This window comes from Cherax quadricarinatus, chromosome 89 (genome assembly GCF_038502225.1).
Source record: "Cherax quadricarinatus isolate ZL_2023a chromosome 89, ASM3850222v1, whole genome shotgun sequence".
Classification (NCBI taxonomy): Eukaryota; Metazoa; Arthropoda; class Malacostraca; order Decapoda; family Parastacidae; genus Cherax; species Cherax quadricarinatus.
In genome coordinates, this window is record NC_091380.1 from 6,959,843 (window position 1) to 6,973,148 (window position 13,306).

Consider the following 13,306-nt stretch of genomic DNA (forward strand, 5'->3'; position numbering starts at 1 on the left):
ATATTCTTACCAATATTGTTGGTAATATTCTTACCCATATTCTTGGTAATATTCTTACCAATATTCTTGGTAATATTCTTACCAATATTCTTGGTAATATTCTTACCAATATTCTTACCAATATTGTTGGTAATATTCTTACCAATATTCTTGGTAATATTCTTACCAATATTGTTGGTAATATTCTTACCAATATTCTTGGTAATATTCTTACCAATATTCTTGGTAATATTCTTACCAATATTCTTGGTAATATTCTTACCAATATTCTTGGTAATATTCTTACCAATATTCTTGGTAATATTCTTACCAATATTGTTGGTAATATTCTTACCAATATTGTTGGTAATATTCTTACCAATATTATTGGTAATATTCTTACCAATATTGTTGGTAATATTCTTACCAATATTCTTGGTAATATTCTTACCAATATTCTTGGTAATATTCTTACCAATATTCTTGGTAATATTCTTACCAATATTCTTGGTAATATTCTTACCAATATTCTTGGTAATATTCTTACCAATATTGTTGGTAATATTCTTACCAATATTGTTGGTAATATTCTTACCAATATTCTTGGTAATATTCTTACCAATATTGTTGGTAATATTCTTACCAATATTGTTGGTAATATTCTTACCAATATTCTTGGTAATATTCTTACAAATATTCTTGGTAATCTTACCAATATTCTTACCAATATTGTTGGTAATATTCTTACCAATATTCTTGGTAATATTCTTACCAATATTCTTGGTAATATTCTTACCAATATTGTTGGTAATATTCTTACCAAGATTCTTACCAATATTTTTGGTAATATTCTTACCAATATTCTTGGTAATATTCTTACCAATATTCTTGGTAATAGTATTACCAATATTCTTGGTAATATTCTTACCAATATTGTTGGTAATATTCTTACCAATATTGTTGGTAATATTCTTACCAATATTGTTGGTAATATTCTTACCAATATTCTTGGTAATATTCTTACCAATATTGTTGGTAATATTCTTACCAATATTGTTGGTAATATTCTTACCAATATTCTTGGTAATATTCTTACCAATATTGTTGGTAATATTCTTACCAATATTCTTGGTAATATTCTTACCAATATTGTTGGTAATATTCTTACCAATATTGTTGGTAATATTCTTGGTAATATTCTTACCAATATTCTTGGTAATATTCTTGGTAATATTCTCACCAATATTGTTGGTAATATTCTTACCAATATTCTTGGTAATATTCTTACCAATATTGTTGGTAATATTCTTACCAATATTCTTGGTAATATTCTTACCAATATTCTTGGTAATATTCTTACCAATATTCTTACCAATATTCTTGGTAATATTCTTACCAATATTCTTGGTAATATTCTTACCAATATTCTTGGTAATATTCTTACCAATATTCTTGGTAATATTCTTACCAATATTCTTGGTAATATTCTTACCAATATTCTTGGTAATCTTACCAATATTCTTACCAATATTGTTGGTAATCTTACCAATATTCTTACCAATATTTTTGGTAATATTCTTACCAATATTCTTGGTAATCTTACCAATATTCTTGGTAATATTCGTACCAATATTCTTGGTAATATTCTTACCAATATTCTTGGTAATATTCTTACCAATATTCTTGGTAATCTTACCAATATTCTTGGTAATATTCTTACCAATATTCTTGGTAATATTCTTACCAATATTTTTGGTAATATTCTTACCAATATTCTTGGTAATCTTACCAATATTCTTGGTAATATTCTTACCAATATTCTTACCAATATTCTTGGTAATCTTACCAATATTCTTGGTAATATTCTTACCAATATTCTTGGTAATATTCTTACCAATATTTTTGGTAATATTCTTACCAATATTCTTGGTAATATTCTTACCAATATTCTTGGTAATCTTACCAATATTCTTGGTAATATTCTTACCAATATTTTTGGTAATATTCTTACCAATATTCTTGGTAATCTTACCAATATTCTTGGTAATATTCGTACCAATATTCTTGGTAATATTCTTACCAATATTCTTGGTAATATTCTTACCAATATTCTTGGTAATATTCTTACCAATATTCTTGGTATTCTTACCAATATTGTTAGTAATATTCTTACCAATATTCTTGGTAATATTCTTACCAATATTGTTGGTAATATTCTTACCAATATTCTTGGTAATATTCTTGGTAATATTCTTACCAATATTCTTGGTAATATTCTTACCAATATTCTTGGTAATATTCTTACCAATATTCTTGGTAATATTGTTGGTAATATTCTTACCAATATTCTTGGTAATATTCTTACCAATATTCTTGGTAATATTCTTACCAATATTCTTGGTAATATTCTTACCAATATTCTTGGTAATATTCTTACCAATATTCTTGGTAATATTCTTATCAATATTCTTGGTAATCTTACCAATATTCTTGGTAATATTCTTACCAATATTCTTGGTAATAGTCTTACCAATATTCTTGGTAATATTCTTACCAATATTGTTGGTAATATTCTTACCAATATTCTTGGTAATATTCTTACCAATATTGTTGGTAATATTCTTACCAATATTGTTGGTAATATTCTTACCAATATTGTTGGTAATATTCTTACCAATATTGTTGGTAATATTCTTACCAATATTCTTGGTAATATTCTTACCAATATTCTTGGTAATATTCTTAGCAATATTGTTGGTAATATTCTTGGTAATATTCTTACCAATATTGTTGGTAATATTCTTACCAATATTGTTGGTAATATTCTTACCAATATTGTTGGTAATATTCTTACCAATATTCTTGGTAATATTCTTACCAATAATCTTGGTAATATTCTTACCAATATTCTTGGTAATATTCTTACCAATATTCTTGGTAATATTCTTACCAATATTCTTGGTAATATTCTTACCAATATTCTTGGTAATATTCTTACCAATATTCTTGGTAATATTCTTACCAATATTCTTGGTAATATTCTTACCAATATTCTTGGTAATATTCTTACCAATATTCTTGGTAATATTCTTACCAATATTCTTGGTAATATTCTTACCAATATTCTTGGTAATATTCTTACCAATATTCTTGGTAATCTTACCAATATTCTTACCAATATTCTTACCAATATTGTTGGTAATATTCTTACCAATATTCTTGGTAATATTCTTACCAATATTCTTACCAATATTTTTGGTAATATTCTTACCAATATTCTTGGTAATCTTACCAATATTCTTGGTAATATTCGTACCAATATTCTTGGTAATATTCTTACCAATATTCTTGGTAATATTCTTACCAATATTCTTGGTAATATTCTTACCAATATTCTTGGTAATATTCTTACCAATATTGTTGGTAATATTCTTACCAATATTGTTGGTAATATTCTTACCAATATTCTTGGTAATATTCTTGGTAATATTCTTACCAATATTGTTGGTAATATTCTTACCAATATTCTTGGTAATATTCTTACCAATATTCTTGGTAATATTCTTACCAATATTCTTGGTAATATTCTTACCAATATTCTTGGTAATATTCTTACCAATATTCTTGGTAATATTCTTACCAATATTCTTGGTAATATTGTTGGTAATATTCTTACCAATATTCTTGGTAATATTCTTACCAATATTCTTGGTAATATTCTTACCAATATTGTTGGTAATATTCTTACCAATATTCTTGGTAATATTCTTACCAATATTGTTGGTAATATTCTTACCAATATTCTTGGTAATATTCTTACCAATATTCTTGGTAATATTCTTACCAATATTCTTGGTAATGTTCTTACCAATATTCTTGGTAATATTCTTACCAATATTCTTGGTAATATTCTTACCAATATTCTTGGTAATATTCTTACCAATATTCTTGGTAATATTCTTACCAATATTCTTGGTAATATTCTTATCAATATTCTTGGTAATCTTACCAATATTCTTGGTAATATTCTTACCAATATTCTAGGTAATAGTCTTACCAATATTCTTGGTAATATTCTTACCAATATTGTTGGTAATATTCTTACCAATATTCTTGGTAATATTCTTACCAATATTGTTGGTAATATTCTTACCAATATTGTTGGTAATATTCTTACCAATATTGTTGGTAATATTCTTACCAATATTGTTGGTAATATTCTTACCAATATTCTTGGTAATATTCTTACCAATATTGTTGGTAATATTCTTACCAATATTCTTGGTAATATTCTTACCAATATTCTTGGTAATATTCTTAGCAATATTGTTGGTAATATTCTTGGTAATATTCTTACCAATATTCTTGGTAATATTCTTGGTAATATTCTCACCAATATTGTTGGTAATATTCTTACCAATATTCTTGGTAATATTCTTACCAATATTGTTGGTAATATTCTTGGTAATATTCTTACCAATATTCTTGGTAATATTCTTACCAATATTCTTGGTAATATTCTTACCAATATTCTTGGTAATATTCTTACCAATATTCTTGGTAATATTCTTACCAATATTCTTGGTAATATTCTTACCAATATTCTTGGTAATCTTACCAATATTCTTACCAATATTGTTGGTAATATTCTTACAAATATTTTTGGTAATATTCTTACCAATATCCTTGGTAATCTTACCAATATTCTTGGTAATATTCGTACCAATATTCTTGGTAATATTCTTACCAATATTCTTGGTAATATTCTTACCAATATTCTTGGTAATCTTACCAATATTCTTGGTAATATTCTTACCAATATTCTTGGTAATATTCTTACCAATATTTTTGGTAATATTCTTACCAATATTCTTGGTAATTCTTACCAATATTCTTGGTAATATTCTTACCAATATTCTTACCAATATTCTTGGTATATTCTTACCAATATTCTTGGTAATATTCTTACCAATATTCTTGGTAATATTCTTACCAATATTTTTGGTAATATTCTTACCAATATTCTTGGTAATATTCTTACCAATATTCTTGGTAATTCTTACCAATATTCTTGGTAATATTCTTACCAATATTCTTGGTAATATTCTTACCAATATTCTTGGTAATTCTTACCAATATTCTTGGTAATATTCTTACCAATATTCTTGGTAATATTCTTACCAATATTCTTGGTAATATTCTTACCAATATTGTTGGTAATATTCTTACCTTGGTAATATTCTTGGTAATATTCTTACCAATATTGTAGGTAATATTCTTACCAATATTCTTGGTAATATTCTTACCAATATTGTTGGTAATATTCTTACCAATATTCTTGGTAATATTCTTACCAATATTCTTGGTAATATTCTTACAAATATTCTTGGTAATATTCTTACCAATATTCTTGGTAATATTCTTACCAATATTCTTGGTAATATTGTTGGTAATATTCTTACCAATATTCTTGGTAATATTCTTACAAATATTCTTGGTAATATTCTTACCAATATTCTTGGTAATATTCTTACCAATATTCTTGGTAATATTCTTACCAATATTCTTGGTAATATTCTTACCAATATTCTTGGTAATATTCTTACCAATATTCTTGGTAATATTGTTGGTAATATTCTTACCAATATTCTTGGTAATATTCTTACCAATATTCTTGGTAATATTCTTACCAATATTCTTGGTAATATTCTTACCAATATTCTTGGTAATATTCTTACCAATATTCTTGGTAATATTCTTACCAATATTCTTGGTAATATTCTTACCAATATTCTTGGTAATATTCTTACCAATATTCTTGGTAATATTCTTACCAATATTCTTGGTAATATTCTTACCAATATTCTTGGTAATATTCTTACCAATATTCTTGGTAATATTCTTACCAATATTCTTGGTAATATTCTTACCAATATTCTTGGTAATATTCTTACCAATATTCTTGGTAATATTCTTACCAATATTCTTAGTAATCTTACCAATATTCTTACCAATATTGTTGTTAATATTCTTACCAATATTCTTGGTAATATTCTTACCAATATTCTTACCAATATTTTTGGTAATATTCTTACCAATATTCTTGGTAATCTTACCAATATTCTTGGTAATATTCGTACCAATATTGGTAATATTCTTACCAATATTCTTGGTAATATTCTTACCAATATTCTTGGTAATATTCTTACCAATATTGTAGGTAATATTCTTACCAATATTCTTGGTAATATTCTTACCAATATTGTTGGTAATATTCTTACCAATATTCTTGGTAATATTCTTGGTAATATTCTTACCAATATTGTTGGTAATATTCTTACCAATATTCTTGGTAATATTCTTACCAATATTCTTGGTAATATTCTTACCAATATTCTTGGTAATATTCTTACCAATATTCTTGGTAATATTCTTACCAATATTCTTGGTAATATTCTTACCAATATTCTTGGTAATATTGTTGGTAATATTCTTACCAATATTCTTGGTAATATTCTTACCAATATTCTTGGTAATATTCTTACCAATATTGTTGGTAATATTCTTACCAATATTCTTGGTAATATTCTTACCAATATTCTTGGTAATATTCTTACCAATATTCTTGGTAATATTCTTACCAATATTCTTGGTAATATTCTTACCAATATTCTTGGTAATATTCTTACCAATATTCTTGGTAATATTCTTACCAATATTCTTGGTAATATTCTTACCAATATTCTTGGTAATATTCTTGGTAATATTCTTACCAATATTCTTGGTAATAGTCTTACCAATATTCTTGGTAATATTCTTACCAATATTGTTGGTAATATTCTTACCAATATTGTTGGTAATATTCTTACCAATATTGTTGGTAATATTCTTACCAATATTGTTGGTAATATTCTTACCAATATTGCTGGTAATATTCTTACCAATATTCTTGGTAATATTCTTACCAATATTGTTGGTAATATTCTTACCAATATTCTTGGTAATATTCTTAGCAATATTGTTGGTAATATTCTTGGTAATATTCTTACCAATATTCTTGGTAATATTCTTGGTAATATTCTCACCAATATTGTTGGTAATATTCTTACCAATATTCTTGGTAATATTCTTACCAATATTGTTGGTAATATTCTTACCAATATTCTTGGTAATATTCTTACCAATATTCTTGGTAATATTCTTACCAATATTCTTACCAATATTCTTACCAATATTCTTACCAATATTCTTGGTAATATTCTTACCAATATTCTTGGTAATATTCTTACCAATATTCTTGGTAATATTCTTACCAATATTCTTGGTAATCTTACCAATATTCTTACCAACATTGTTGGTAATATTCTTACCAATATTTTTGGTAATATTCTTACCAATATTCTTGGTAATCTTACCAATATTCTTGGTAATATTCGTACCAATATTCTTGGTAATATTCTTACCAATATTCTTGGTAATATTCTTACCAATATTCTTGGTAATCTTACCAATATTCTTGGTAATATTCTTACCAATATTCTTGGTAATATTCTTACCAATATTTTTGGTAATATTCTTACCAATATTCTTGGTAATCTTACCAATATTCTTGGTAATATTCTTACCAATATTCTTACCAATATTCTTGGTAATCTTACCAATATTCTTGGTAATATTCTTACCAATATTCTTGGTAATATTCTTACCAATATTTTTGGTAATATTCTTACCAATATTCTTGGTAATATTCTTACCAATATTCTTGGTAATCTTACCAATATTCTTGGTAATATTCTTACCAATATTTTTGGTAATATTCTTACCAATATTCTTGGTAATCTTACCAATATTCTTGGTAATATTCGTACCAATATTCTTGGTAATATTCTTACCAATATTCTTGGTAATATTCTTACCAATATTCTTGGTAATATTCTTACCAATATTCTTGGTATTCTTACCAATATTGTTAGTAATATTCTTACCAATATTCTTGGTAATATTCTTACCAATATTGTTGGTAATATTCTTACCAATATTCTTGGTAATATTCTTACCAATATTCTTGGTAATATTCTTACCAATATTCTTGGTAATATTCTTACCAATATTCTTGGTAATATTCTTACCAATATTCTTGGTAATATTGTTGGTAATATTCTTACCAATATTCTTGGTAATATTCTTACCAATATTCTTGGTAATATTCTTACCAATATTCTTGGTAATATTCTTACCAATATTCTTGGTAATATTCTTACCAATATTGTTGGTAATATTCTTACCAATATTCTTGGTAATATTCTTACCAATATTCTTGGTAATATTCTTACCAATATTCTTGGTAATATTCTTACCAATATTCTTGGTAATATTCTTACCAATATTCTTGGTAATATTCTTACCAATATTCTTGGTAATATTCTTACCAATATTCTTGGTAATATTCTTACCAATATTCTTGGTAATATTCTTACCAATATTCTTGGTAATATTCTTACCAATATTCTTGGTAATATTCTTACCAATATTCTTGGTAATATTCTTACCAATATTCTTGGTAATATTCTTACCAATATTCTTGGTAATATTCTTACCAATATTCTTAGTAATCTTACCAATATTCTTACCAATATTCTTACCAATATTGTTGTTAATATTCTTACCAATATTCTTGGTAATATTCTTACCAATATTCTTACCAATATTTTTGGTAATATTCTTACCAATATTCTTGGTAATCTTACCAATATTCTTGGTAATATTCGTACCAATATTCTTGGTAATATTCTTACCAATATTCTTGGTAATATTCTTACCAATATTCTTGGTAATATTCTTACCAATATTCTTGGTAATATTCTTACCAATATTCTTGGTAATATTCTTACCAATATTCTTAGTAATCTTACCAATATTCTTACCAATATTCTTACCAATATTGTTGTTAATATTCTTACCAATATTCTTGGTAATATTCTTACCAATATTCTTACCAATATTTTTGGTAATATTCTTACCAATATTCTTGGTAATCTTACCAATATTCTTGGTAATATTCGTACCAATATTCTTGGTAATATTCTTACCAATATTCTTGGTAATATTCTTACCAATATTCTTGGTAATATTCTTACCAATATTCTTGGTAATATTCTTACCAATATTCTTGGTAATATTCTTACCAATATTCTTGGTAATATTCTTACCAATATTCTTAGTAATCTTACCAATATTCTTACCAATATTCTTACCAATATTGTTGTTAATATTCTTACCAATATTCTTGGTAATATTCTTACCAATATTCTTACCAATATTTTTGGTAATATTCTTACCAATATTCTTGGTAATCTTACCAATATTCTTGGTAATATTCGTACCAATATTCTTGGTAATATTCTTACCAATATTCTTGGTAATATTCTTACCAATATTCTTGGTAATATTCTTACCAATATTCTTGGTAATATTCTTACCAATATTCTTGGTAATATTCTTACCAATATTGTTGGTAATATTCTTACCAATATTCTTGGTAATATTCTTGGTAATATTCTTACCAATATTGTTGGTAATATTCTTACCAATATTGTTGGTAATATTCTTACCAATATTCTTGGTAATATTCTTACCAATATTCTTGGTAATATTCTTACCAATATTCTTGGTAATATTCTTACCAATATTCTTGGTAATATTCTTACCAATATTCTTGGTAATATTGTTGGTAATGTTCTTACCAATATTCTTGGTAATATTCTTACCAATATTCTTGGTAATATTCTTACCAATATTGTTGGTAATATTCTTACCAATATTCTTGGTAATATTCTTACCAATATTGTTGGTAATATTCTTACCAATATTGTTGGTAATATTCTTACCAATATTCTTGGTAATATTCTTACCAATATTCTTGGTAATATTCTTACCAATATTCTTGGTAATATTCTTACCAATATTCTTGGTAATATTCTTACCAATATTCTTGGTAATATTCTTATCAATATTCTTTGTAATCTTACCAATATTCTTGGTAATATTCTTACCAATATTCTTGGTAATATTCTTACCAATATTCTTAGTAATATTCTTACCAATATTCTTGGTAATATTCTTACCAATATTCTTGGTAATCTTACCAATATTCTTGGTAATATTCTTACCAATATTCTTGGTAATATTCTTACCAATATTCTTGGTAATATTCTTACCAATATTCTTGGTAATCTTACCAATATTCTTGGTAATATTCTTACCAATATTCTTGGTAATATTCTTACCAATATTCTTGGTAATATTCTTACCAATATTCTTGGTAATATTCTTACCAATATTCTTGGTAATATTCTTACCAATATTCTTGGTAATATTCTTACCAATATTCTTGGTAATATTCTTACCAATATTCTTGGTAATATTCTTACCAATATTCTTGGTAATATTCTTACCAATATTAATATTCTTACCAACATTAATATTCTTACCAATATTATCCCTATTCTTACCAATATTCTTGGTAATATTCTTACCAATATTCTTGGTAATATTCTTACCAATGTTCTTACCAATATTGTTGGTAATATTAACTTTCGCAGAATGCCTTTTGGTCTTGACAGTTCACCTGTTATGTTCCTGAGATTCATGACAAACATGTTGCCAAGTCTTACTGACGTGACTGTCATGTCCAGAGACATGACGTATCTCTTTGACATGAGTCTTCATGGGACCAGGAGCTGAGACTTGGTCCCTGCAACCACACAGAGGTGATTCCATCTAGATGACTGGTCCCTATAACTGACTGTTGAATTAGGAAACTTGTGGACTGAGGAAGCCACTGGCTTCCTCAGTCCAATACAGAAGGCCAGGTGTTTAAGGTAATCAGTCCCTCAATCTTGAAAAGAGCTTGGAAACACACACACACACACACACACACACACACACACACACACACACACACACACACACACACACACACACAGGGAACAATAGAGAAGTATTCAGCACATGGCTTGGAACATTACGTCACAACCTGGAGATGTGGATTCGTGTCCCACTCTCAATTGTACCATTGTGCCAGAGCACAATGACAAGAGCTTAACAATAGTCCCTGGACAAGACATGTACAAAATACCAGGTATACAAGGAAGCTAATGAGAGAGAGAGAGAGAGAGAGAGAGAGAGAGAGAGAGAGAGAGAGAGAGAGAGAAATATGAAAAAAAGATAACGATAGAGAAAAGAAAATAAAGCAAATAGAGAAGAAGAGGCAGTGGTAATGGTCCGCTGGAAGCAAGACCAGATGGAAGACCAACTTGAGACCACTTCACCAAATATCGTCGACTGGCGAAGAGTTTGACCAAGAGTGTAAATGGTCTAATGGAACAGTGACCAGTGTAAATGGTCTAATGGAACAGTGACCAACAGTGTAAATGGTCTAATGGAACAGTGACCAACAGTGTAAATGGTCTAATGGAACAGTGACCAACAGTGTAAATGGTCTAATGGAACAGTGACCAACAGTGTAAATGGTCTAATGGAACAGTGACCAACAGTGTAAATGGTCTAATGGAACAGTGTCCAACAGTGTAAATGGTCTAATGGAACAGTGACCAACAGTGTAAATGGTCTAATGGAACAGTGACCAACAGTGTAAATGGTCTAATGGAACAGTGACCAACAGTGTAAATGGTCTAATGGAACAGTGACCAACAGTGTAAATGGTCTAATAGAACAGTGACCAACAGTGTAAATGGTCTAATAGAACAGTGACCAGTGTAAATGGTCTAATGGAACAGTGACCAACAGTGTAAATGGTCTAATAGAACAGTGACCAGTGTAAATGGTCTAATGGAACAGTGACCAACAGCGTAAATGGTCTAATGGAACAGTGACCAACAGTGTAAATGGTCTAATGGAACAGTGACCAGTGTAAATGGTCTAATGGAACAGTGACCAACAGTGTAAATGGTCTAATGGAACAGTGACCAACAGTGTAAATGGTCTAATGGAACAGTGACCAACAGTGTAAATGGTCTAATGGAACAGTGACCAACAGTGTAAATGGTCTAATAGAACAGTGACCAGTGTAAATGGTCTAATGGAACAGTGACCAACAGTGTAAATGGTCTAATGGAACAGTGACCAACTGTGTAAATGGTCTACTGGAACAGTGACCAACAGTGTAAATGGTCTAATGGAACAGTGACCAACAGTGTAAAGGGTCTACTGGAACAGTGACCAACAGTGTAAAGGGTCTAATGGAACAGTGATGAACAGTGACACCCACCAGCAGGTGGAACAGGGGAGAAAGTAGAGAGAAAGGAGAGGGATGGGGAGAAACTGGGGAGAAAATGAGCAGGAGAAAGATGATGGAGAGAAGGTAGAGGGAGAAAGAAGGAAGAGGAACAGGAGAAAGATGGCGAGAAAGAGGGAGAGGAGGAAGATAGAAATGAAGATGGAGATGAGGAAAATGAAGATGAGAGATGAAAATCGTGGATGCTGGTTCAATGTTTTGTCTTAATTGTTGTTGCTGCTGTTGTTACTGTTGTTAGTGTTGCTATTCCTGTTGTGTCTGTTACTGTTGTTCCTGTTGCTGTCACTGTTGCTGTCACTGCTCTTGCTGTCACTGTTACTGCTGTTACTTTTGCTGTCATTGTTGCTGCTGTCAATGTTTCTGTTACTATTACTGTCACTGATGCTGTTACTGTCACTGTCACTGTCACTGTTGCTGTCGTCACCTCTGCAGCAACAGTATACATATTAAAGTTTTTTAGCAGAGATGTGCTTATCAAGCAGGCTGTTGGTGCTAGCACAACACAAGCCAAGGTGTGCACCACAGCCAGGCTCATCAGGGACTGGCCTGAGATACTTGTTACCTTCCTTGAACACAGCCAGGGCTCATCTGGTAATTTCCCATATGTATAAAATAATGACGCTGAAAAGTCTTGGTCCCCTTACACTTAGTAAACACAAATATGAAGGATGTTGAAGAGTCTTGGGTCCCTTACACTAACACCTTAGTATATTTATGTATGAAAAGAGTCTACAAACTTAATGTATATTCACTTACGATGGGAAATAAAAAAATATTTCTCGAAATATGAGAGAGAGAGAGAGAGAGAGAGAGAGAGAGAGAGAGAGAGAGAGAGAGAGAGAGAGAGAGAGAGAGAGAGAGAGAGAGAGAGAGAGAGAGCAATGATTCAGGTCAGTAAATTCACAGCAATATACAGTAGAGGGGTAAACCTGGCAGGACCCACCAACACTCATGGTAGTTACGTGGGCGTGGTAGGTGTGCTAGTGGGCGTGGTGGGTGTGTTAATGGGTG